The following is a 26,338-nucleotide window of genomic DNA, read 5'->3' on the forward strand; positions in this document are numbered from 1 at the left end:
GCACTAGAAGCTGTATTTATTTTTCTGCCTTGTGGTATCTAGAACTTATCTGTATCATAAATACTGAATGTTTATTCAACATCCTATTTCTAATCAAGAAATGGAATAAACCTAAACCGTTGCTGCTCTAGTAGAGAAGTTTCTCTGCTCTTGTTTGTCTCTCCCTCCTATCTCGCTGGACAAGGCACTGCCCGTGGCACACACAGAGGCCTTGGGACTGTGTTACCACTGAGCATGGCTAACTAGCTACTATGCCATGCACCATGAGAGTGGTACCCTCCCCACTTCCTTTCTGTTAGCTTATTATTGTATTTATTTATGGAATTGTGGACTTTAATTAATAGCCATTTTGTCTTTCATTCATGTGTGGTTAATATTTCTCACTTAATTTCGCTGTCCTAAGAAAAAAAAGGAAACTGCCATTTATGTGACTTAAAGAATTATAAAGGCAAATCCAGATTTGAAATTTGCTCAATGAGGCAAAAATCCACAAAGCATTGGCCCTGGGTCAGCTCTCAGTTGTGGTCAATCATGGAAGACCACCATGCTGTGAGTCACTGAAATCCACAGGAAATCCCAGACTGGGGATGTCATTATTCGTCTGTCTCTGCTCACACAGCTGTCATCACATCATGTTGCATGGTGACATTATGAAGCTATCCTATGACCAAGAAGAAACTGTGGCAGAGAGCCAAGCAAGGATTATACATTTATATAAGGCAATGTAAAAGCAGAATTGCATTTTAAATTTTGAAATATACATCTCTCATGTCAAAAAAGTGATTATTTTGAGAAATGTGTATAATTATTTTACTTAGAAATATGTATAAAACCTGAGGTAATCCTAGTACCACAACACCATAGTAGATAAAGATTAGCTTTTTTTGCATTAAATTTTCCAAAGGTTGGGTTAAACTTCATAGAAGACCACACACACACTGCTTTTTTTTTTTTATAGACTCTATATTTTTAAAGCAGTTTTAGGTTCACAGAAAACTGGGAAGAAGGTACAGAGGTCTCCCATTTACCCTTGGCCATGGTTATGCACAGCCTCCCCTCCTACGAGTGTCCCCCACCAGATGGTACCTTTGTTACATGATGAACCTATGCTGACCCATCATAATCACCCCAATTCCACAGTTGACATTAGGGCTCACTGTCGGTGGTGTACATCCTATGGGTTTGGGTAATGATGTGTAGCCAACATTCGAGTGTCATACAGAGTAGTTTCACTTCCCTGAAAATCTGTACTGTCCCCATTCACCCCACCCTACCACCCCCAAACCCTGGCAATCTCTGATCTTTTTTACAGAATCCTTAGTTTTGCCTTTCCCAGAATGTCATATTTGGAATCATACAGTATGTAGCCTTTTCAGACTGGCTTCTGTCCCTTAGTCACATGCATTTAAGGTTCTTCAATGTCTTTTCATAGGTAGACGGCTCATTTCTTTTTAGTGCAGAGTAATAGTTCATTGTCTGAATGTACCACGTTTGTTTATCCATTCACCTACTGAAGGACATCTTGGTTGCCTCCAAGTTTTGGCAATTAGGAATAAAGCCATCTTCTCCCTGTGTCCTCACATGGCCATCCCTCTGTGCATGTCTTTGTCCTAATCTCCTTTTCTTAAAAGGACACTAGTCATAGATTAGGACCCACATTAATGACTTCATTTTACCTTAATTATCTCTTTAAAGATTATATTTCCAAATACAGCCACATTCTGAGGTTCTGGGGATTATGACTTCAGCATGTGAATTTGGGGGACACAGTTCAACCCATAAACACAGAGTATATAACCCATAATCCAGGAAGAACTCAGAAAAGGAAGAATTCATGATAATCCAACTATACTCACTAAAATCACTATGATTCATGGCTTAAAAGAAAGCAGCCTAAGTTAAGCAGAAATTGGGGAAATACTCTCCTAAAGTAAACCCGAATACGTGTATTTTCCCTTACGTGGGCTTTTTGTTTTGTTTTATGATAATTTTGGAAGCTGCAGGAATTTTCCAAACACCAGGTCGATCTTCCTTATCCTGGTGATGGGCTTCGCCAGTGTGGGAAGGACTGTGGCAACTTGTGAGAAGATGTGAAAACTGACCAAGACTTGCTCAATCAAATTAGAGGAAGCCAGCCTGGGCCATGGGGATGACCAGGACAGGAGTCATCCCGAATGATGGCTGTGTGGTCTTCCCGGGGTAGTGACCTTCCTTAATTACCAAGCTCATTTAAATGGCAGGTATCCACTTCTCTCCTCACTGATTCACAGGTTTCCTCCAGAAGTTCTCCATGCAAATCAGAGAGAATGATCTTGGTCGGCAAAGGAAAGCCATTCTACAGACACAGGTGGAGCCAGTGTACAATGTAGGGGTCAGATCACGTTTCCAGTCTTCATAATGCTTTCCAGCAATTGCCTAGAAGACAGATGAATAAGACTTCCCTCTGTTAACAGAATTAAAATCACGTGGAGTATTCAGAAGGTGATTTTGGATGGAGTGTAGATGGCAGCGAGGATTCTTTTTTTACCGTCTAGCAACCTACACAGCACAGGTGTTCCGCAGCAGGAATCCTGAGCTGTAAATATTCAAGGCTGCACGGCTGAAATCTCAAATCTAGTGACCAAATGCAGGCAGGCAAACCCTGCTTGAACTACTGCAGACAATTTCATAATTCCAAGTCAGTAAACAGGTTTGTATAAAAGCCCATAATTTATTTAAATCAAGAGGGATAGCACCTTAAAAAATGTATCCCTTAACAAGTCCTCCACTTGATAGTATTTCACAAAACTGTACTGTCCCCGGTTCTGCTCTCCCCACCTTGACTCTTAAAATGAGTTTCTCATTCTCACAGACAGCAACGTCATGAAGACCATCCTGTACAGTGTGGGTCTCACTTGCTATAAGGGTTGGGGTCGGGAAAGCCACACAATGACAGATGGGGTGAGCTGCATTTAGAAAAACTAATGAAACTGGGGCTCAGCCATTAACCTTCAAAGAAGAAACGGTGGGCTGGGTGCTTTCAGAATTAGTGAGGCCAGTATTTCACCATGACACGCATTAGTAATGAATAATTAAATGTTTAATATAATGTTGCTTTGGTGAAAAATGATAATTTTACAATGGATGGACCTTAAACCTATTCTGTATTATGATATGGCATTAAAATGAAGGGGTGGTAGTGCTAATGAAATAAATGCATTTCTGGTGACTGAGCCGTAGCAATTCTGATGTTGAATATCTTTTCAGAACCCCACAGTGACCCTGCTGGGAGAATTTCATGAAAAATTTAAGAGGGAAATTTCAACCTGGAACAAGCTCACGTCTCATACCAGCTTGCCTGGGGTCACACAGTGTTTTTTCAATAATGCTGAGTTAATGTCACAGACATAAATCATTCAACAAATGCAGATGTTACCATATCCTAACATGAAACTTTCGCTTTCCTTCAAATCCTGTTTTTATTAGGTGCTGGAGTTATTTAAAACGATTTAACAAATGCATCCATGCCTAACTTCCTATAAAGAATGTTTATTGCAAGAATTTCTTATCCTTTCAGTAAGTATAGCTACTCTTCTGAGGGGTCCCTCTATCACTCAGACTGTTCCAGAACAAGTTAGCCTGTGGGCATGTCTATTTGTAGCCATGCTCTTGCCAAGAATTATCACTATTATCAGAAAAGAAAAATTATATTTCAGAGATCATTTATCTCTTCCCAGTAACATTTCCTTTAGTAAGGGGAAGAGTAATTTCTTTAATATGCAGGAAGTGCCAATTAGAATCTGCATTTTTATTCGTTCCTTCTCATTTTGTTGAAAAGTGCAAAAGTTCTGGAGAAAGCTTTAATTAGGGCAACATTTACAATAGAGAAATGAAAAGTTAGCCACAAGGAATCACACCAGGGATTTCAACTTGAGGTAAATAAAAGCAAGTTAATTGTTTTCTTGGCACTTGTGGAACTGGGACTCCCAGACCACTGGAAATGAGCTCTATACCTTCTACCTGAGAAGTAGACAACTTGTCAAAAATCTGATCTTCACGGGAACCAGCCCTCTGTGCACAAATTGAGACAAGTGAACGGACAGTACAGGCACCACACGTGCCAGGACAGCCCCTGGAGCAGGGCTGGTGGGATGGCCAGGAGGCAAGCAGAGATGCCCAGGTTTCAGATGGTTTAGTGCAAAAATAGTCTTTGCTTCTTTCTGTATTTGATTGCTGCACACGACAAGGTCTTGGCTACTTGGCCAACCTCTGTTCTGTGGGTGCCCGCCATGCTTTCCCATTCTCCCTGCTGGCTGTACCGTGTTGGTGGAACACGTGGGCTGCTCTTACACCTCCAGGATTTGGCTGCTGCATTCACTTGCTCGGAGCGCCCACCTCTTGCCTCTCTGCCCGTGGGGATCCGTGTTGCTTCCCGAAGTTCTGCAGGACTCCCCATTGCTCACCATCCTTCCCTCCTCTGTGTCCCAGCAGCACTTCCTGTCTTCTCCTCCGTAGCACTCACCACACTGGGGTATGCTATTTTCACCTCTTCACTCCCCCACAGGGAAGTAAGTTCCCCTTCACCTTCCTTCATCTTGTTACCGAGTCCAAGCTTGTACTGCTTGCCACATGACTGGTCAATAAATCAAGAGATGTTGGGGCAGGGAATAGTGACTTTATTTGGAAAGCCAGCAGATGGAGAAGATGGTGGACTCGTGCCCCAAAGAACCGGGGATTTTATACTAAAGGGGAGGGTGTGTGGTTGGTTGCTGCAAACTTCTTGGTGCAGGAATCCTTTGCTCTTGCAGCCGTCCACATAGGTCCCTAGGTCCAGTCACAATGTTCTTATAAACCTCCAACAAGACAGATGTTATTCTCTGTCCTGCAACTTTTTAATCTCTATATGAATGGAAAGTATTATACCTTTAAATGTCAGAGCCTTGAGATGGGGTCTCCTGTATACTTCAGGCTACAGGCAACATTCTTAACTTGTAGCAAAAGCAATAGAATACAAAGGTTAAAGTGAAAGAAACAGATCCAATATGGAGTTGGATTTATTCTTCCCTATTACAAACTTTCTGTCTATGGTGAATTGCATGCCTCAAGATTACTAACTCAAGTCCATGCTCATATACATCTGTGCAACTAAAAGTACCTCAGTCCTCGCCAGACAGCAGGTACCAGCAGGGTGTCATTGACACTATTCTCTCAACCTTCAGTGGCTCACGCCCCCCTCCTGCAAAATGCTAGTCTTCTAAATACTCCTTGACCTTCCTCCCAACCCTCGAAATTCTCACCGGGCAACTTGGGTTCCTTCAGGCACTGGTGTTTCAACGGTATCACAAACTGCCTTCTCAGGGCTCTCCACTCCAAACCCCACAGACCCACATTCAAGGACCCCCACCCCATGACTCTGCTCTGGAGACACCCATGATAACCCAGGTTTCCATACCAACGGTCCTCTCTTGATGGAGGACCAAAGCTATGGGCTCTGGAGGAGCCAAAGTTTGGTGGTAAACATATATCCCTTTTTGCACTGAAAACAGGAGAATTTCTGACCAGGAGTCAAGAGAATGCCCCTCTGCTCTGCCATGCTTTTTGCCCTCTGCCACCAGCTACTAAGGCCATGTGACTCATGTTCTTCCAGACTCCCAGGCAGAGCTAGTATGTCAGTCTCATGACAGGAGCCCATGGGCCATGCCCTCAACAGCCTCTGCTGTCATTTCCTCGTCCACCTCTTTCCCCAGATTTCACTCTGAACAAATCACCATACAAATGCCTGGAGCTGTAACCGAGCAGGATCCTATGAGGCCTTCCCAGGACAGACCCCTCCCCCATATCCTCTGTTGTAGCTCCTCTCTGAAGTACCCATATAATAGTATCTCATGCCTATTTCTTGAGTTTTTCAAATGCTAAAACCACCACCAAATGGAAGACATTAACTACTTAATGGTCATGAGCACATAGCCCTCAGACCTTCTGGCACCTAAGGATTGATCACTGTCAACCAATCAGAGAATTGTGCATGAGTTGATCATATATACCCCGGGACAGCCCTCCCTTACCTGGCCTTTAAAATTACTTTGCCAAAACCCTTCAGGAAGTTCAGAGTATTTTCAGCACAAGCCACCTGTTCTCCTTGCTCGGCCCTGGAATAAACCTTTCTCTGCTCCAAATCCCAACATTTCAGTTTGTTTGACCTCACCATGCATTGGGCACATAAATTTGCATTCAGTAACAGTGCTGCCTGTCCTGCAAACAAATCAGATACACTCAGGAAGGCTTGGGTCCCAGGTTCAGAGTCAAAGACGCATTTGGCCATACACCGAGCATTAACTATGTCCCAAGCACAGGGCTAAGTGCAGGACTCTTCTCACGCGATCCTTCCTACAACCCCATGAAACAGGTATAAATATTCACCTCCTATAGATTGAGAAATGATGCTCAAAGAAATTAGGGGATTTCCCCAAAAAAGAATTACATAAAACTAGTACCTCAACCTGATCTACCCAACTCTGAATCTCATACTTCTCACCCAGTACAGTAGATTCCTTTATGCTGCCTGCAGGACAAGCAAGATTCTACTGATACCAATAGAAATTAGACCCAAAATTGATGTCTTAATTCTTATTAGAAGCAGCAGAATACAGCAGCAAAAATAATGGTCTGGAAAACAGTTCTGTTGGGTCCTGATTCTAGATCCACATGGATTAACCCCTATTAACTTGGGCAAATTCATGTAAATTTTTTGAGCTCCAGCCCCGTAGTCACTGAAACAATGATAATTCTACTCATTCTGCCACCTCTTGAAATAGTGACATTCAAGTGAGATCATGAATGGGAAAAGTCTTTGAAAACTGTAAGCCAGTGTTGTCACAACATAAGAATGATGATGGCTGCCTTGCCTGAGAGAGCGTGAATAGCTTTCCAGTGTTTCCCTGGGACGAGGAGAAGCATAATTTCCCTGCAGGAATCTAGAAAGATAGAAAAAATAAAATGCACAGAGAGGAGAAAACAAAACAAAGTCAAATGGACTCTCTCAGATAACGAGAACATATTTAATGCATTCCACACTGATACTTAAATCCCTCTCTCCGAGGGTTTCCCCATGTAATTTGGAGCATCTTTCCTCGCACGTTCTATAACTGTCGGTGCACAGAACTTGCTCTGCCCCCGTTCATGCCATGCACAGTACGTGGGGAACCATTCTGAGCTGGACTTCTTACTTGTTTGCTTGCTATCTGAATTTTAAGGAAGCTAACTGTAAATGTTTGGGGCAGCATTTTTTTTTTAAACTGAAACCAAATATAAACTATTCACTCCCAGCAAGTAAATGTTGGAGCCACTGGAAAAAACATTCTGCTTTTAGGAACCAGACTGTGTTAGCCACCTGGTTTCAAAGAGTGATTTTTATTTATGCTCATGAATAAAAATAAAGGGTAGCTCTCTGCGTGTCACTCAACTAGCAGCTCTGGTCATAACAACCACATTAATATTCTAGACTCCATTTAAATTACTCTAAAAGGGAGCCTGAGCTAAAGTAATACATTTTCTTCTATGGAACTTATGGCCTTAGCAGTACCAGCAGTACCCTTTCCTGTGAATCTCTGCAACGGGTAGAATTCTAATTGCCAACATCTCTCAGTGAACACAGACCACTCAACCACAAGGCAGTTCATCTGGATTTACGATTCTGCTCTGTTTTCCTGGACCACAGAGAAATAAATGTGGCATTCTATCCACTTCCACTTGTGTATCTACTTGGTTGATATGAAATAGACAATATTAGCTGCACAATTAATAACTGGGATGATTCCTGATATCTGCAAGGATGTTTGCAATCATCATGAAATAATGTCAACTCAGTGGCATTTAGCAAGAACCAGGTTAGCAGACTGGAGGCCTGTGAGCAGGCAAAAAAAGTAGCTCTCCTGGACATCCTTTCTGAATCATCATGAAGCCCATCAGAAGGGCTAGATGTTCAGACATTTATTTCTCACAATTCTGGAGAACAGAAGTCCAAGATCAAGGTGCTGGCAGATTCAGTTCTTGGGGAGGGCCCTCTGCTTGGCTTGCAGAAGCAGCCTTCTCACTGTGTGGAGAGAGAGAGATCTCTCATTTCTTATATGCGGAGAGAGAGAGATCTCTCATCTCTTCCTATAAGGACACTAATCCCATACTGGGGGCCCCACCTTCATGACCTTTTCTAAACCTAATCACTTCCCAAAAGCCCCACCTCCTGATACCACCCCATCGGGGGTTAGAGTTTCAACACATGAATTTGGGGGCAACACTTTCCCTCCATAGCACCACATGTACGAAATGGAAACATAATATCCTCCTCCTTGTGCTGTGCAAAAAAATTAAATGTAAAGCACTGAGCACAGTGCTAACACGTAGAAAAGCCCAAAATGTGTTGACTGTGTTATTATCATTTTTTATTTAAGCCCAAAGTTGGAGTTGAAACTGATTTTGCATAAATGTTTCTTCCTGAAAACGAAGACTTTTCACTGCATGCAACCAAATCCAGCAGTAGCGCTACCACAAGTTTATGTTAACTTACCTCAATTGAGAAAAGTTAGGTAACATTTTTTTAAAACTCAAAATAAGCCCTATTCTTTATTTTAAATGAAGTGGGAAAAAAAGTCTGTCTTCTGTCTTTTCTGTTGTTCCCTTAAAATTCTACTCACTTTTATTCTTTTAAAATATCAGTGGTATCATTCAAACCACAGAGCAGAAACCGCTTCTAGAAGGCACAGAAAGCTCTAGATGTTGAGGGAGGTGCACACAGATATGTCAGGACCCTAGAGCAGGGTCCAGGCTGGAAACCGGCTATCAGCCAACTTCGCCACGAGCTGACCAGTCCTCCTATTTGTATCAGTCGAGAGCAGTCTCCCCTGAACTTGTGGGTGTTTTCCCTTTTGTCTTGTGTTTGCAGGGAGTGACCTCAGTCCTCATCCATTCCAGAAGCAGATTGAAAAATAAGAGATTAGAAACAGCTGATATCGATGACTTCCTAAAATCCAGATGATCAGATTGGCCTTGCCTCTGGTGAACTGGATGTTATGTATTTTGTTCAACCAGTTGAAAATCTTTTCTGCAAGAAGCATCACTTTTAAGGACATACACATTAAAAATAAACTAGTGGTCACAGATCCCCAAAGGTAGCACTTCGTGTATTTAAAAACACTCTAAAAATATTTGTGTCCCCTAACCTGCGTTTGAACTGATGGCTTCGTGCCTTTGAGGGTAAGTCAGGATGTTGGCCTGGGACCTTAATGGCTGACAGTGACTGGGGTTTCATTCATGCGTTTTCCTCTCACTGACTCCCAAGCCTTTCACCCCATCCTGCTCTCATGTGATTGAGCCTGTCACAGGCTCCCTTGGCCTGAAGCAGTCTGACACACACTCGAGTGGCCTCCAGACCTCTGAGGAAGAGCTCAGTAGCATTGGCGGGGGGAGGGGGCGAGGGGTGGTGCCATGTGCACAGGAGAAGTTATTCTGTTCTTAGGGTCAGCTGGCTCCTGGGTCTGTTTAGTTTGTGCTGAACAAAATACTCTTACCTTTGCCCAGCCCCTTCCAAGCCTGGAATCTCTCAGGATGAATCAATACCTTAAGGTGTAGCCATGACAACAGGAGGGATCAGCTAGCCTAAGCACAAATTGCATTGATTTTTAAAATTCAGTTCAAGATAATACCATGCATAAGTGTCAGAATAAGTCCCTTCTTTTCAGTGCGGGCTGCTGCACCTCTTAAGTGAATGCCTCTTTGTGAAGACATTTATGTCGCCGGATAAAAGTGCAGCCTCCCGGAAATAGACTGTACTGATGTGGGCTGATCTCGCAGTTGTAATAACCCATGACCACGGCAGGGGGTACCCTGTGGACTCCACGCGTCCAGGCTCCCCGCACTCCATCACCCACTCTCACTCACCACCGTTCGGGGCCTGACCTTGCCTCACTGAGCCCTGAGCAAATGACAGAATCCCTCGAGACCACACGTGGCTCAAGCAACAAGAAGCCTTGTTTACATGCAACACAAGACTTGAAGGGATTGAAGAATGCAACGAGTTCTTCCCAACCCACTGCTTCAAACCATCATAAATGAAATCATTGATTCACATATTTCAAGGTTCACAGATTTCCTTATGTACCTCCCCATTCTCCTAAAGCTAGAAATAAGAGTGGGAATGCACAGATCATCGTGGCCAAGCTGTGCTGGGCCCATGAGAATCAACAACAAGGTAGAGTAGCACTGCCTTTCCCTCCGGCAGGAAAATTACTAATTCAGACACACGGCCACTTTTCCCATCATTAGCTGTTATATTGTTGCAGTGTTAGGTCTGCACATCCTAAATCCCCAATGATGATAAATCGTTTAGAGGACAAGGAAAGCACCCAATGTGACTACATGTCCTTAGATCCCCAATTAAGACCAGAGCACACAGAAAGAATTCAGTAAACACTTGTCTTTATGAAGAAAACATAACACAAAATGCACAATGAGACCTTCAATTAATCATCTGGATTATGTCTTTTTTAACCTTGGGATCTACTAATATCTAAGTATTGGGGTAAATAAAACTAATAGCTAATACGAATTTGAGAACTTATATATACTCGACGTTGGGCAAAGTGTTTGACCCATTGCTTCCCTTGATTCACATAACAACCCTGAGAAAGTACTATTTGTCCCATTTTGCTGATGAGGAAACTTGAGGTGGAAGAGGTCAGTAACCTGCCGGCAGTCATCCAGGTAGTAAATCATAAAACTGGAGGCAAACAAGGAAAAGAAACCCAGGCTGTGACTTTAAGGTCTGGTTCTAATTCACTAAGCTTTTCAAGAGAGAATGAACAGTGCCAAACATGGTATTACAGGTTAGCATTATCAACAGGTGAAACTGGGGGGCCATCAGCATGGCTTGGGGTCGGAGAGGGTGTCCTGGGAGCATGGAGACCAGAGTATGGACAGGAGACCGGACATCTCTGGCAGGCCAGGGCGGGGGAGGTAACAGGCAGCTGGGGACAGAGAAGGTGAGCGTGGGGTCTGAGTGGGGCAGCTCTGACAGGCACGTGGAAGAAGAGGTCTGCGTGCCCATCTATTGCTCTCTCACGTTGACGACATAATCCATCTGCCTGCCCGTTGACCTGGGCACCCATTGTACACACCTGACTGCTAAGGGCACCTTTACAAGAAGACCTCGCAGGTGTCTCAGACTCAACATGTACAAAACAAAGCCGCCTCTGCACATACGCCCATGCCGCCTCCTCTTCATCCCTTCCTTTGTAAGTCATCGCACCCCACTGTCCCCGTCACCCTCAGGCACTCCTAGGTCACCCCGCACATCCATTTGTCCTGCGGTCGTTCAGACCTTGCAGACCCTCTGGCGAGGCACCCGTCACAGAGCGGTAACTACCTGTCTCTCCCCGACTCCTCAGTGGGGCTTCCTCACCTGGGGAACCGGGGCCTCCAGGAGTTAAAGGGGAGGCTCCTGGGTGTCAGGTCCCCCTCACTGGTGAGCATGTGTGTTAGTCTGGCCCCTGGGACGGGAGGGGCGAGCATGGCCGAGGCTCTCACAGGGCTGCACTAAGTGTCCACTGAATGAATGGGATCCTTAGAGGGGGCTGAGAAATCGAGCTGACAGGAAGCTTGAGACCATAAAGGGCAAGGCCGTGAAAACCAGTAAGAGGAGCCCAGCCTTACTGTGTTAGGTTGGATCCAGCTGGAACTGGCGACCAATGTGGGCCTTCTCCCCTCGTCCCCCGAGGTCCAGAGTTACTGGAGCAGCTCCTTGAATAAGCAGTTTTAAAGCCCAACAACTCGTCTTAGAACATTTTCCATTCCATTTGTTCTTATTCACGGGGACCTGGAGGAGGGACCCAAGTGCTGACGTTGAGTGAAGCCCAAACCCTGAAGCACTAGAATATGATCAACAGTGAACTCAGGGCATCAGTGCCAGAGCTGGCGGAGAGACAGATGCGACACCCTCAGCAACGGGGGCAGCTGGCGGTGACAGCAGCCTCACCCCATCTCCCCCGAGAATCCCGCCCTTTTGCCCTGAGGATACACAGACCCCATCAGAGACGTGATAGATGAACAGGAGGATAGATAGATACCTGATAGAAGATAGATGGATGGATGGATAGATAGATAGATAGATAGATAGATAGATAGATAGATAGATAGATAGATAGATAGATGATAGATAGATAGACAGATAATGATAGATGAGAGAGAGAGGTGAGGGATGCATGCTTACATATACACGTACATACGTACATAGGCTTAGATGTAGGTATAATGTAGACTAATTTTTGGTGCTATGGTAAAGAGAAACTGAAATTAGAGGATTGCCTACATATATATTATACATTATATACATTGAGAATACCTATTATATTATACCCTACAGGGAAAAGGCGTTTCTTATACGATATATTGGTCAAACATTTACATCTCTGAGCAATCCTAAAATGGTTTATTCTCTGGCTTTCGGTTAGCCCTCAGGCTATAGAAGACAATTACATCACTGAAGAAACAGTCTGCTAAGTCAGTCTCTGTCTAATTTAGCCCCCAGAAAGCAAGACTGAGAGAGGTGAGCGCCTGGCTGAGGGCACGAGGCAGAGGCGATACGGCATCACCACGGGCTCCGGGGCGGGAGAGGAAGGACACAGCCTGGGGGAGAACAAACCTGGGCTTCAGAGGAGCATGTGTCTGGGGCCAGCTCCTCTGACTGTGTGATCTTGGCCAAGTTACCTGTGTGGGGCCTCAATTTCCTCATTTGAAAAGTGGGTATAACTTCCCCACAATGCAGCTTACTTGCCCATAGTAGGAATTCATTTTTTCATTTCTGCCCCTTTTTTTTAACATAAGTATATTCAAGGGTGAGGCCAGTTTCTATTCTGATTAAATTTATGTAATACTGATCACAATTCTGTCAGCAGCTTAATAGTGAATATATGTTATATTTGTGTGTATAATCAGAAAATCACATAACATATGCTTCAAATAATTCATTATGAGACTAAAAAAATGTCTCAAAAGGCCATGGAGATTTCCCCTTTTTTAATAGTATTTGCAAACATACCTAAGTTACTTTCAGTGTTCTTTGGAGCAGATAATACTGAGATCTCCTTTACACTCACATCCTGAAGCTTAATAACTATTAGGGGGCTTCCCTGGTGGCGCAGTGGTTGAGAATCCGCCTGTCAATGCAGGGGACACGGGTTCGAGCCCTGGTCTGGGAAGATCCCACGTGCCGTGGAGCAACTAAGCCCGTGCGCCACAACTACTGAGCCTGCGCGTCTGGAGCCTGTGCTCCGCAACAAGAGAGGCCGCGGTAGTGAGAGGCCCGCGCACCGCGATGAGGAGTGGCCCCCGCTTGCCACAGCTGGAGAAAGCCCTCACACAGAAGTGAAGACCCAACACAGTCAAAAATAAATATAAATAAATTAATTAATTTGAAAAAAAAAGTACTTTAAAAAAAAAATAACTATTAGGGCCACACACTTTGGTGCTGGTTAGAATTCTGGATACGAAGGTGGAGATATGAGAACTAGTGTAGCAGCAACATGCTTCCACTTCACATCTTTTGGCCTCAAATTTTGCACTGGAGAGAAGCCTTGCCTCTCTTGGAAGGTTTGTGTGTCAAATAAAAACACGCGTGCAATTCAACAACGCATGGGATGTGATTATCATCTTCACAAAACACACTTTCACGACTATCGTCTCCTGTACTTGTTTCCACCAGAGTGGAAGACGGCTTGCCATCCTGTGTCATAATCCTTCACATTCTTGAACGTTCAGCAAAAGGAATGGATCACAGGAATTCATGACTCTCCAGGGATCCGATCTACATCTGTCTTTTCACGTTGGCAAACACCAAAAGCCATACTGTTAACTCTTACCTTCAACGACAGTTAGTTATGTTTCTTTAAAATTAACTCCTGAAAATAAAACAATGCTTTCTAGGAGGGTTCATAATTCATGATCCCACCTAATATAAATAATTGTGTATAAATACAATCTACATAAACAAGCCTAGTCTCTGATCTCACAGAGTGACATAGGGGACGCTGTTGATTTCTGACCCCAAAAATCTCAGCAGAGGAGTCCCTTCTAGGGCACTGAGCTCCCCCGCAAATTCCAGGGTGAGATGTTATGAATGAAGACCCCCAAACAGAGCTTCTGACTAGTGTTGGGGGCGCCCCAGTGTCCCATGATGGGCGGTAGATACGCTTCGTTCAGCTCACTGGGCACCCAGGACCCGAGGCCACAGCAGACCTTCTAGTTACACCAATGGGCCTTAAAAATCAACATCATCATTTACCACGTTTGCCATGACAAGGAGAAAGCACTCCTACAAAAACAGAACACTTAAAACCTGCCTAAGAGACAAAGTAAAGCACGTTTTCACACAGTTGTCAACTCCAGTCACAATCACACATATTTCCTTGTCAACAAAAATACATCCCAAGAACTTGATATGATAGTACAGATGGAAAATGCAGTAAAGACCGTCACTCCTGTAAAAGTCTCAGACAAAAGCCAGAGTATACAGAGGAGCCTATAGGAGAGACTGATGGAGAGGAACACACCCCTATACATCATATTTACTGCTTGCTTCCACCTGGAAGTGCAAGGAGAGCTCTACAAAGGCAGCGAGGAACCGAGCAGGGGGACCTGGAGAAGCACAGCCCGAGCTGACCGACAGTGGGAGCATGTGTGCTTCGGATCAGTGAAAACTTCACTGCCTCTGGGCAAAGGCTTCCAACATTATTTGTGTTGACATGCTTTATGTCAGTACCACATGAATTATGAGATGACAGGGCTGGGAACTCAAGGGTTATGGAGCTCTCACCATGTGCTGGGGGACGTGCTAAGTGCATCACAAACTTGGCAAGGGATTTTAAACCTTGAGTGTAATCGATGTCTACACCCGCTTTACTTTTCACCAAATTAAATATCTTCTCCTTCTCTTAGGAAAGTGGATAAAAATGTTTTGAAAAGGCTTATTCTCCACAACATCAGTTAATGGTTTAACTGGGTTTATTTTTTCCTTCGTGGTCGTCCGAGCCCTGAAAGGAATGGATTTCACAGTAAACAATATTGAAATATCAACTCCAAGTAGTGACGCTTAGTGAAAAACATTATGGGCTTTAGCAAACCTGGCTTCAGTCCCACATTCATCTCTTATCAGTGGCCTGACATTAGGATTTTAGTCTTTCAGAACCTCTCTTTCCTCATCGGCTAGAAGAGAATTATAATCCCTAAATATTGGGTTTACTATTAATAATAACAAGTGGTGAGAGCTAACACTTACAACCTGCTTACTATTTAGCAGAGCGCTTTCTCCGTGTTCCGTCAATGGACGCCTTCATGTTCCAGACACGCCTGCGGAGTGGTAGGACATCTGACGGCCACCCAGACCACGTCCTCCCCCTCTCGGGGAACACAGGCACTCTGTCCCCATCTCCCTACATGCTAGGGAGGCCATGGCTTCATGACACAGAATGTTCGTGGAAGTGATGCGTGCCTCTCCGGACCTGGCCCATGAGACAGAACAGCCCACACACTCCCCTGTGTCCGCTCTGGGGAAGGAGGAAGGACGATGGCGCAGAGAAAACTGGGAAGCACGCGTGGAAGACGGCAGGACATCCGTCACCTGGGTTCCTGGATGACCACACAGAGGAGGTGAGTGAGTGAGAAAGAAACTTCTCCTGGGCTTGAGCCATGATGCGGTTGTTAGTCTACTGCTTGCCCCCCTAGGCTGAACGAGACCAGGTTTGCAAGACTTCTAGGCTGAACGAGACCAGGTTTGCAAGACTTCTGGCGAAGAGTATGTACTCGATACAGACCAGCCGTCATTGCACCCTGTCTTCACTTCGAGATCAGAAAGGTGGGTGCATTGAAGAGGACCAAACCCCAAGGGTTTAAGGGCCCACCCTTCCAGTGGGAAGCCCATCTCCAGTCCTGGACTCGGGGCATTGCATGGCCCAGTTGGGGAGCTCCGGGCAAGGAGTAAAAAGATCCAGAGTGGATGCTCTTGTATTGCAAATGGGGTGCAGCTGGGAAGACAAGCTTTCTTAAAAGCCAAACCAAGAAGAGGATAGAAAAAGAGAACGAGTTCACTGGAGCCAACTCCTGGGGAGAGAGAACCAGGCCACTCTCCTGGGAAAATAATGGCCGATTCCAAGTTAAACCTTAGCTGACAAATAAAGCTTTTGCCTGATTCAATGAGTAAAATACACAAGGCCAGCTGAGCCCTCACTCTGCATGAGATACACATCTCTCAAGTTCCTGAACTGACACAGCTGGCTCATGGGAAGTTGTTCCCAAATGCTTTTGCTAAGCAATAATAATATTTTCCTTATTTAGGGGAGTTTTGAAAAGTTATTAAAAATATATTAGTCGGGACTTCCCTGGCGGTCCAGTGGTTAAGACTTCGCCTTCCAATGCAGGGGGTGCAGGTTCGAGCCCTGGCCGGGGAGCTAAGATCCCACGTGCCTCATGGCCAAAAAACCAAAATATAAAACAGAAGCAAGGGGCTTCCCTGGTGGCACAGTGGTTGAGAATCTGCCTGCCAATGCAGGGGACATGGGTTCGAGCCCTGGTCTGGGAAGATCCCACATGCCGCGGAGCAACTGGGCCCGTGAGCCACAACTACTGAGCCTGCGCGTCTGGAGCCTGTGCTCCGCAACAAGAGAGGCCCGCACACCGCGATGAAGAGTGGCCCCCGCTTGTCGCAACTAGAGAAAGCCCTCGCACAGAAACGAAGACCCAACACAGCCAAAAATAAATAAATAAATTTATTAAAAAAAAAAAAAACACAGAAGCAATATTGTAACAAGTTTAATAAAGACTGTAAAAATGGTCCACATCAAATATATATATATATATATATATATATATGTCACAGAAAACAAATGTTCTGGCACATGTCCTGGAAGAGTCCTCACAGAACTTTATAATAATAAGACTTGACAGGGTCACAGCTCTCTCCATTTCACACATATCAATAAATGGTTGTCATTGACAAGGAGTTAAATATGCAGGACACCCCAGGCATCTCTTATCTCCCAGGCTGTTCAGCATTTATGTGGAGCCTCTTGATGAGATTTTCAACACCAGGAAGTGATGGTCCCATCTAACTTCCCACCACTTTGCCAAGGGATTTGAGACACTCGGTCCCTCCTGCCCAGAGGTTCTCCAACGTGGCTGCCACTGGGGCTGGGCTGAGTTCCCTCATCAAAACCTAAGGAATAAATAAATACAGTTACTGGGAAATTTTAAGTAAGAGTGATATAAATTCCCCGAAACTGAAACAAATAACATGAAGGTTGGTTCAATAAGAAAGTTGCTGTTGAAAGCTATGTTTCTGATTCAATTTGGAATTATAATTTACATGTCTATACTAAGCCATTTTTGCTTGTTTGGTTTCAGCATCCCCCATAAAGAGTTCCTGCTATAGTTGAGATCACTTAGAAAACAGATTTTGAGTTCTAGCCTAAACCCTGAGATGTGTGACCACTTTATCATAGTTTCCTAGACTATGAAGTAAGAGCCAACAGTTTTTGAGAACTAGGGTTGTAAAGTTCTAAAAGTTGGAAAGCTAAAATGTAATCTTTTATAATATCTCTAACGGTGTGTCTCCTACTTTTCCTATAAGTAAAGTGGGAAAACTTAGCTGTCAATGATAAAATAAGGGTTGCTGTTTGAATTAAATTAGAGAACAAACATTAAATATACTTAGCAAACTATAAAGCACTCCAGGAATATTTCTAATCTCGCAATGATAGTTACTTACCATGGACAGAATCAAATGGAAAAATATTTAAGTTTTCAGAGAAAAGCTAAGGCACATAGAAGAGCATTTTCTATGCTCTACAAAATTGTTTCTGAATGCAAGATAAGGTGCATGCTTTCATCAGAATTATAAAAAGAAATGGTCCCTAGCATTGGGCCCCTGCTTAGTTCTTGCTAACGATGGACTCTTCTCCAATCCTTGCAGCCTGGCCCTCACAGAGTGAGGAATAACTGAGCAAGATATTCCTTAGACCTCATGATGAGATGGGGAATCAGAAAAAGAAGAAGCCAGAGGGTCAGTCTTTGCAGATCCATGAGCTATTTCATTGTTTAAATGAAGAATTCTGAGGATAGTGTAGTTTCTCTCAAGGCGCGTCAGACAGGGGAGACTGGCTGGTTGTATCTCAAAAGGTAAGGAATGAAGGGCAGTAAGACACGGCGGCATTCACCTGGACCTGAAGGAAACAGGGGTGGTGGAAGGGAGAGCTCTGTGACTCCTGAAGTCTATAGATTTACAGCCTAGTGTTTGGCTGTTCTCCTCACTTCATTTGGCATTCACTCACAAATAATAGCTCTATCGAGCTCTGGCAGTCGATACTTCATACACTCTTTAATTCAGGCAAAGCTCCAGGAGAAAGTGTTGTTTGTTTAATGTTTTCAGATTCTATTCAGCTAAACCAGATTTATAAGGTGATGCTACTCCCAGGCCACTCCAGAGAACTCTCCTGTGTCGTGTTCTGTCTTTGCTGAAGAAATATGCCTAGCAACCTAAGTTAGCGTTTTCTTAAAGGAAGAAAAACTGCATTTGGTCAACTGAGTTCAAACTCTGACTTCCTAAGGGTTATCATTACAGCATCAACATCATTAGGCCACCCAGTCGTCAGGCCACAAGCTACATATTACAATTCATGCAGAATCAAGAAATGCTAAGAAAACAGCATTTTAAGGCACCTCCCAGCCTAAAACAACAGACAGGACATAAACTCTATTGCCAGGTTATAAATGGCTAACAGAAATCTCATTGTACTTGAGGCTTCAGATGCAGAAAAAAGTGGCTAGGGACTTCCCTGGTGCTACAGTGGTTAGGAATCCGCCTGCCAATGCAGGGGACACGGGTTCGAGCCCTGGTCCAGGAAGATCCCACATGCCGCGGAGCAACTGGGCCCGTGCTCCGCAAATACTGAAGCCTGTGCACCTAGAGCCCATGCTCCGCATCAAGAGAAGCCACCACAACGAGAAGCCCGTGCACCGCAACAAAGAGTGGCCCCGGCTCACTGCAGCTAGAGAAAGCCTGCGCAGCAACGAAGACCCAACACAGCCAAAAATAAATAAATAAAATAAATTAAAAAAAAAAAAGCTTCCCTTAATTAAAAAAAAAAAAAGTGGCTAAAGGTGAGAGGAGACCACATATTTATAACTCTTTTTCTTATTACAAAACAATATAGTCTCATTGTAAAAAAAAAAAATAGAAGCAAGTAAAAAGAAAATTTTAAAATAAAACACCAGATACAACCACTGTTGGCACCCCAGTATATATCTTTCCAGACAGATTTTTATTATCACACATACATATCCTTACAAGAATGGGATTGTAACACACATAATATTTTATAACCCACATTACCTTTTTTTAACTTGCAACTTTTGTGAACAACATTCTGTATCAATACATACACATCTATAAAATTTTAAATGGCTAGATAGTATTTCAGTGTATAGGTGGACTATATTTATTTAATCAATTCCATACCATTAGATACTTAGACAATCCCTAGTTTCAAATATAATAAACAATGTAAAATTAAAAGTCTTTTTTCTTTAAGCCTCAAGTACTTCCTCAGGATAGTGCCAAGTCACAGACTTTGTAGATACATGGCTAAGACCTCTGAGAGACAAATTTTCCACCAGGAAAACTGCACCAACTCAGTCCCTCCCACCAACTCAACACAGCCTCCTTGAAGGGAGTGTTCATGTCCCTATGCTGGAGATTATTACTTTCTATTTCCCAATATTGTAAGTTAAATATGCTAACACTACTGGCTTAATTTTCATTTGTTTACTGAGTAGCAAAGTTGAAACTCCTTTCCCTACCTCTCTTAGCTGTTGGATTGCATCTGGGTGTAGCATTTCTCCAGAAAGCAGATTAACTTCACAAAGCAGGAAGGCTGTCTCCTGTGCCCACACTTTGTGTGAATATAGAATCATTAAAAAGTAAGAACCACAAAACATACTGGACCTTCTGGGAATTCAGGAGGTTTTGTAAGCATAAAGGAGGCTATAGTTTAATGTATTCCCACTTGTCTATTTTTACTTTTATTGCCTCTGCTTCTGGTGTCATATCCATCAAATTAAAAAGCTTCTGCTCAGCAGAGGAGACAATCAACAGAGTGAAAGGGCAACCTACGGAATGAGAGAAAATATTTGCAAACTGTATATATGTGTGACAATGGGTTAACTTCCAAAGTATATAAGGAACTCCTACAATTCATTAGCAAAAAAACATAATGACATGATTTTTTTAATGAGCTAACAACTCAAATATACATTTCTTCAAAGAAGACTTACAGATGGCCAACAGACATATGAAAAAATGCTCAATATCACTAATCATCAGGGAAACGTAAAGCAAAACTACAATGAGATATCACGTCACACCTGTTAGAATGGTGATCATCAGAAAAAAAAAAAAGGCAACAAGTATTGGTATGGATGTGAAGAAATTAGAATTCTTGTCCACTGTTGGTAGGAATGTAAAATGGTGTAGCCACAATGGAAAACAGTATAGAGATCCCTCAAAAAACTAAAAATAAAACTACCACGTGACCCAGCAATCCCACTTCTGGCATTTATCCAAAATAATCAAAATCAGGATCTTGAAGAAATATTAGCATTCCTATGTTCATTGCAGCACTACCCACAACAGCCAAGATGTGGAAACAAACTAATGGACACATGAATAAAGAAAATGTTGTACAGGGAGACCTGCAAGATGGCGGAGGAGTGAGACGTGGAGATCGCCTTCCTCCCCACAGATACATCAGAAATACATCTACATGTGGAACAGCTCCTACAGAACACCCACTGAACGCTGGCAGAAGACCTCAGACTTCCCAAAAGGCAAGAAACTCCCCACATACCTGGGAAGGGCAAAAGAAAAAAGGCAAAACAGAGACAAAAGAATAGGGACGGGACCTGCACCACTGGGAGGGAGCCGTGAAGGAGGAAAGTTTTCCACACACTAGGAGCCCCTTCGCGGGTGGAGACTGCGGGTGGCGGAGGGGGGAAGCTTCGGAGCCACGGAGGAGAGCGCAGCCACAGGGGTGCAGAGGGCAGAGCGGAGAGATTCCCGCACAGAGGCTCGGCGCCGACCAGCATTCACCAGCCCGAGAGGCTTGTCTGCTCCCCCGCCGGGGCGGGCGGGGGCTGGGAGCTGAGGCTCGGGCTTCCGTCGGATCGCAGGGAGAGGACTGGGGTTGGCGGTGTGAACACAGCCTGAAGGGGCTAGTGTGCCACAGCTAGCTGGGAGGGAGTCCGGGAAAAGGTCTGGAACTGCCTAAGAGGCAAGAGACCATTGTTTCGGGGTGCACAAGGAGAGGGGACTCAGAGCACTGCCTAAATGAGCTCCAGAGACGGGCGTGAGTCACAGCTATCAGCACGGACCCCAGAGACGGGCATGAAATGCTAAGGCTGCTGCTGCAGCCACCAAGAAGCCTGTGTGCAAGCACAGGTCACTATCCACACCTCCCCTCCCGGGAGTCTGTGCCGCCCGCCACTGCCAGGGTCCCATGATCCAGGGACAACTTCCCCAGGAGAACATACAGAGCACCTCAGGCTGTTGCAATGTCATGCCAGCCTCTGCCGCCACAGGTTCACTCCGCATTCAAATTATGACTACCATACCCCTCCCTCTCTCCAGCGTGAGTGAGCAAAAATGGCCTAATCAGCCGCTGTTTTAACCGCCTCCTGTCTGGGCAGGGAACAGATGTCTGAGGGTGACCTACACGCAGAGGCGGGTCCAAATCCAAAGCTGAACCCCAGGAGTTGTGCGAACAAAGAAGAGAAAAGGAAATCTCTCCATTCAGATTCAGGAGCAGCGGATTAAATCTCCACAATCAATTTGATGTACCCTGCATCTGTGGAATACCTGAATAGACAACGAATCATCCCAATTTCAGGCGGTGGACTTTGGGAGCAGCTGCAGACTTGGGGTTTGCTTTCTGCATCTGACATGTTTCTGGTTTTTATGTTTATCTTACTTCAGTTTTTAGTGCTTGTTATCATTGGTGGATTTGTTTATTCATTTGGTTGTTCTCTCCTTTTTTAAAAAAAATTTTTTATATATTTATTTTATTTTTTTCCTTTTTTCTCTTTTTGTGAGTGTGTATGTGTATGTTTCTTTGCGTGATTTTTGTCTGTTTAGGTTTGCTTTTACCATTTGTCCTAGGGTTCTGACTGTTCATTTGTTTGTTTGTTTGTTTTTGTTTTCTTTTTATGAGTGTGTGTGCGTATGTTTCTTTGTGTGATTTTGTCTGTTCAGTTTTGCTTTTACCATTTGGTTTGGGGTTCTATCAGTTCGTTGGGTTTTTATTTTCCTTTTTTTGTTTCTTCCCAGCCATGTGGCTGGCAGGGTCTTGGTGCTCCGGCCAGGTGTCAGGCCTGAGCCTCTGAGGTAGGAGACCCGAGTCCAGGATATTGAACCACCAGAGACCTCCCAGCCCCACATAATATCAATTGGTGAGAGCTCTCCCAGAGATCTCTGTCTCAACACTAAGACCTACCTCCACCCAACGGCCAGCAAGCTCTAGTGCTGGACACCCCATGCCAAACAACTAGCAAGACAGGAACACAATCCCACCCATTAGCAGAGAGGCTGCCTAAAATCATAATAAGGTCACAGACACCCCAAAACACACCACCGGACGTGGTCCTGCCCACCAGAAAGACAAGATCCAGCCTCATCCACCAGAACACAGGCACCAGTCCCCTCCATCAGGAAGCCTACACAACCCACTGAACCAACCTTAGCCACTGGGGGCAGACACCAAAAACAACAGGAACCATGAACCTGCAGCTTGCGAAAAGGAGACCCCAAACACAGTAAGTTAAGCAAAATGAGAAGACAAAGAAATATGCAGCAGATGAAGGGGCAAGGTAAAAACCCACCAGAACAAACAAAGGAAGAGGAAATAGGCAGTCTACCTGAAAAAGAATTCAGAGTAATGATAGTAAAGATGATCCAAAATCTTGGAAATAGAATGGAGAAAATACAACAAACGTTTAAAAGGACCTAGAAGAACTTAAGAGCAAACAAACAATGATGAACAACACAATAAATGAAATTAAAAATCCTCTAGAAGGAATCAACAGCAGAACAAATGAGGTAGAAGAACAGATAAGCGACCTGGAAGATAAAATAGTGGAAATAACTACTGCAGAGCAGAATAAAGAAAAAAGAATGAAAAGAATTGAGGACAGTCTCAGAGACCTCTGGGACAACATTAAACGCACCAACAGTTGAATTATAGGGGTACCAGAAGAAGAAGAGAAAAAGAAAGGGACTGAGAAAATATTTGAAGAGACTGTAGTTGAAAACTTCCCTAATATGGGAAAGGAAATAGTCAATCAAGTCCAGGAAGCGCAGAGTCCCATACATGATAAATCCAAGGAGAAACACACCAAGACACATATTAATCAAACTATCAAAAATTAAATACAAAGAAAAAATATTAAAAGCAGCAAGGGAAAAACAACAAATAACATACAAGGGAATCGCCATAAGGTTAACAGCTGATCTTTCAGAAGAAACTCTGCAAGCCAGAAAGGAGTGGCAGGACATATTTAAAGTGATGAAAGGGAACAACCTACAACCAAGATTACTCTACCCAGCAAGGATCTCGTTCAGATTTGACGGAGAAATTAAAACCTTTACAGACAAGCAAAAGCTAAGAGAATTCAGCATCACCAAACCAGCTTTACAACAAATGCTAAAGGAACTTCTCTAGGCAGGAAACACAAGAGAAGGAAAAGACCTACAATAACAAACCCAAAACAATTAAGAAAATGGTAATAGGAACATACATATTGATAATTACCTTAAATGTAAATGGATTAAATGCTCCAACCAAAAGACATAGACTGGCTGAATGGATACAAAAACAAGACCTATATATATGCTGTCTACAAGAGACCCACTTCAGACCTAGGGACACATACAGACTGAAAGTGAGGGGATGGAAAAAGATATTCCATGCAAAAGGAAATCAAAAGAAAGCTGGAGTAGCAATACTCATGTCAGAAAAAATGGACTTTAAAATAAAGACCATTACAAGAGACAAGGAAGGACACTACATAATGATCAAGGGATCAATCCAAGAAGAAGATATAACAATTGTAAATATTTATGCACCCAATATAGGAGCACCTCAATACATAAGGCAAATGCTAACAGCCATAAAAGGGGAAATCGACAGTAATACAATAATAGTAGGGGAGTTTAACACCCCACTTTCACCAATGGATGGATCAACCAAAATGAAAACAAATAAGGAGACACAAGCTTTAAATGACGTATTAGACTATTAGTTGGACTTAATTGATGTTTATAGGACATTCCATCCAAAAACAACAGAATACAGTTTCTTCTCAAGTGCTCATGGAACATTATCCAGGATAGATCGTATTTTGGGTCACAAATCAAGCCTTGGTAAATTTAAGAAAATTGAAATCGTATCAAGTATCTCTTCTGACCACAACGCTATGAGACTAGATATCAATTACAGGAAAAGAACTGTAAAAAATACAAACACATGAAGAACCTAGGGGCAGGACAGGAATAAAGGCGCAGACATAGAGAATGGACTTCAGGACATGGGGAGGGGGAAGGGTAAGCTGGGACAAAATGAGAGAGTGGCATGGACTTATATATACTACCAAATGTAAAATAGGTAACTAGTGGGAAGCAGCTGCATAGCACAGGGAGATCAGCTCAGTGTTTTGTGACCACCTAGAGGGGTGGGATAAGGAGGGTGGGAGGGAGACACAAGATGGAGGGGATATGGGGATATATGTATACATATAGCTGATTCACTTTGTTATACAGCAGAAGCACAACATTGTAAAACAATTATACTCCAGTAAAGATGTTAAAAAAAAAAAAAGAAAATGTTGTACATACAAAATGGAATATTATTCAGCTTTAAAAAAGAAGGGAATCCTACAACATGTGACAACCTGGATGCACCTTGAGGACATTAAGCTCAATGGAATAAGCCGTCTCAGAAGGACAAATACTGCATGTGAGGTCACTAGAATTGTCAGACTCATAGGAGGTGAGAGTAAACAATGGGTGCCAGAGGAGAAAGAATTGGGCAGTCGTTCAACGGGTATGAAGTTTCATCTGAGTCAGATGAACAAGTTCTCAAGATCTGGTGTGCAACAATGTGCCTGTAATTAACAGTACCGCTCCTTACAATTAAAAATCATATTAATTGTTCTTAGTACAATAAAATAAACTTTTTTAAAAGTAACAAAATCAAGGAGGTTATTTACTTTGTTAAGTATATAAGGACATTTGAAAGACTGAAAAGCCATCTTGAACCAGCTCTGAGGTGAGAAATGTTTAATAGAAGTTTTATGGGTTGAATAGCATGCCCTCCACAAATTCCTATGTCAGAGCCTTAACCCCCAGTAACCCCAGTACCTGCGTGGAGACGGCCCGTCGGAAATAGAGATATACTACAATGCAGGGCCTTCCTAAAAACGGATTCCTGAAAGTATGAAATTGTGTGTGAGGGGAAATTCAGGCCTGGGAAGTGTAAACATCTTAGCTCTGGAACCATAGATACAGAATTCGGCCTATGAAAAAGGTTCCTATTTCCTTGTTAACTTATCTCCTGACCAGGCATGTCTATGAGCTGGCTGATGCTTGCTTGATTGCTTTTCTCCCTATGTGTCTTTTTTTTTAATTTATTTTGTTGAAGTATAGTTGATTTACAATGTTGTACAGCAAAGTGATTCAGTTATACATATATATATACACAATATTTTTCATATTCTTTTCCATTATAGTTTACCACAGGATATTGAATATAACTCCCTGTGCTATACAGTAGGAACTTGTTGTTTATCCATCTTATATATAATAATTTCTACCTGCTAATCCCAAACTCCCACTCCATCCCTCTGCCACCCCCTTCTCCTTGGCAACAAGTCTGTTCTCTCTGTCTGTGGGTCTATTTGTGTTTCATAGATAAGTTCATTTGACTCCCTATGTGTCTTAGTGTTTCAAATGGAAGATCGAAAAATTAGGCCCATAGACACCAACACAAATGGAAACTCATGAAAAAGATCTTATACGATATATCCAACATTGGTATTTTCCTTATTTGATTGAATAACTTGTCACTTTACCCAGCAGATATCATTATTTTAATAAACTAAGATTTATGATAGTCATAATCTCTTTATTGAATTCATATAAGATTATTGAAAAGTAATACAGCATAACTCATCCTTTTCTTTAAAATATATGTATTCAGTGTTTATACCCTTCAGA

The sequence above is a fragment of the Balaenoptera borealis genome (genome assembly GCF_965194805.1).
Source record: "Balaenoptera borealis genome assembly, chromosome: 15".
Lineage (NCBI taxonomy): Eukaryota > Metazoa > Chordata > Mammalia > Artiodactyla > Balaenopteridae > Balaenoptera > Balaenoptera borealis.